This window comes from Watersipora subatra, chromosome 9 (assembly GCF_963576615.1).
Source record: "Watersipora subatra chromosome 9, tzWatSuba1.1, whole genome shotgun sequence".
NCBI lineage: Eukaryota > Metazoa > Bryozoa > Gymnolaemata > Cheilostomatida > Watersiporidae > Watersipora > Watersipora subatra.
Window position 1 is genome coordinate 397,374 of NC_088716.1, and position 2,580 is coordinate 399,953.

General features: G+C 43.3%; 1 long non-coding RNA gene across 1 annotated transcript; it reads right to left on the bottom strand.

Annotated features, from left to right (window-relative positions):
* Positions 1 to 693: 693 nt before the first annotated feature.
* On the bottom strand, positions 694 to 2,321 carry LOC137404689 (uncharacterized). Its single transcript, XR_010979734.1, has 3 exons — positions 2,225 to 2,321; positions 1,891 to 1,973; positions 694 to 936 (listed from the first exon to the last, which is right to left on the bottom strand). It is a non-coding gene; the product is annotated as an uncharacterized lncRNA (long non-coding RNA).
* Positions 2,322 to 2,580: the final 259 nt, after the last annotated feature.

Below are 2,580 nucleotides of genomic sequence, written 5' to 3' on the forward strand. Positions count from 1 at the left end.
TGCCAACAGAAAACCTTCAGCGCGAAGCAATGCAGTTACGTGGAGACCTACTTGTACAAGAAACACGGATCAGATGAATTCGAAAGCACAGCCGGAGACGTCAGTCACTGCAATTACAACGACGGACATTGCGAATTAAACGACGGATCGATGCTCATGTGGGACCTGGACATAGTTGAAACATGTGAATACACACCATGGTTCAACGAATCAGGAGAATTTCTCGACGCACACTTCGTCTCTACAAAACGAGATCTAGCTCTAACATTTTATAATTCAGGACTGAACTCGCAAATGGACTGCAACAACTCTAACGTTTCGCTCTCGGACCAAGGCCTTGTGGTAAAATTTTTTACACCACTAACGAATGTTACTATCAACGACACGATAAAAGAAAGAGTATCAGTAGAAGGTCGAGACGCTGCCCTCTTCAATACAATGTTACAATCACTTGCGTACCAGCAAACTAAGATAGCTCAAGATCTATTCTGGTCAGCTTACTTCTACGCCTGCCACAACCTAGCGGAGACCCTTCAGATAATTACCATGCTATTGGGAGAGCACCCAACACTCAGTGCAAGATATTTACTGGACAAACCAAACGTTATTGCTACAGCAGGTCCTGGTTTCCTTCAAGTTTACCCTTGTACCATACTTAACTACAGTCAATACGAAGTACTGCCAATGGAAGAGAATAATTGCACAGAGTTTATTCCGATGAAGATCAAAATAGCTGGCACAGAAAAGATTGGATATTTTAATCCAAAAGACAATGTGATACACCCAGACACCTATACAGTCAATTGCAGGACAAAAAGAGGCACATTGATGATGCTGGAAGGTAACATTTCTGAGTATTTCCCAAACGGAACGATTTCATCAATGGGGGAGACCACCAACTTGAGTATTCCGGACATCAACCTCGGCAGCCAGCCTCTACAAATACAAGAAACCATATTTAGCAGAGCCCACGTGTTAGGATGGTCAAACACAGACACTTACGGAGGACTGAATGAACTCCTATCTACCTTAGACAGACAGAAAAGAGTACTAAAGGCTATGGGAATCGTCACGAACCGCCATAACACCCTACATTACAACACCATAGAGAGCAGAGAGAAACTGTTCGGCTCATCACTATTCAGCTTTCTATTCGGAGGACAGACGTTTGCTTGTAACATCGTTCTTACATTAATGGTTTTATCTACAGTCATCGGAGGAATCACAAAAGGATGTTTTATATACCGAGCAAGAAAGAGCGCCATGGTAAATGCTTTAGACGTAGAGACGGCACTCGAAATAATCGATATGCCAGAAAGAGAAGACGAATCCGAAACAGAATCTGACATCAATCCATCCGCACCACCAGAGAGTTCAGAGACCGACTCATCATCAGAAGACTTAAGCAGTGCACCACCATCATATAAACCTTACGTACCCCGATATTCTCGACCCGAAGTTACTAATGAAGAACGTGAATGTTTGAGAGCATGGGAAGAATACTTCTCACAGACATACGGTATGCAAGGTCCACAGAGACGACACGAGCAGATCAACGGTGTCACCAGCGCTTCAAGAGAAGATTGTAGAAGAACCACCATAGATGTAAAGATCAACGGATTTATTTGCACATCACTCGTTGACGCAGGAGCCACAATAAGCCTGATCATTACTAGGCTCGCTCGCGAATTGCATCTACACTTGCAACCAAGCGACCTGACAGCTACGGGCGTAACCAAAGACACTCTGAAAATCCTCGGATGATCAACAGTGATTTTGAACATCGGAGGCGAATGGAATGGAAAACATCGATTTTACATAGCAGATGGCATCTCACATGAGGTAATTCTAGGAACAGACTTAATGAGCAAACTTGGCACAGTTACTTACAATTTCGACAGATGTACTCTTCACATCAATGACGGACCAGCCATCGCCATGGGAAAGAATTGCTCCACCAGCTCAGCATACGTCTGCAACAATGTCCAAGTAGCACCATTTTCAGAAGTGGCAATCGTAGCAAATGTAGATAGCGACTACGAAGGAAAAGAATGCTTATTTGAAGGAAACACTGACACTCTGAAAAGACTGATGATTGGCAGATCAGCCACCCGAGTTGACCAAGGTAAGATAATAATCCCTATTATCAACCCAACCAGCACACCTTTTGAGTTGAAGAAAGACACCATGGTTGGAAGCATAGAAAGCTTAGATGAGGACTTACGATTGCTCAGTGTGCCGACAACTCCTGCAGAACTGGAGAAGCTCCGCTCATCTCCGAGTGACCAGCTGGATATTTCAAAGATGAATTTGACGGAAGAACATGTAGATATGCCAAGGAACAAGAGAGTACGTTTCCAACTTCCGGAAATAGTAATAGATCCTTAAATAAATAAACGGAGAAGACCAGTACGGTGACCTATCTGAAACAGAAAATCAACCATTGATGACAGAAATGAATCAAAACTCAGATGGTGAATATGAACCTCAAACACAATTCATGAAAGCAACAGCAAAACATAGCCAGACCCCATCACCCAGCTATGAACAAGAACGAAAGAAAGAGAGAGCTCACGGACT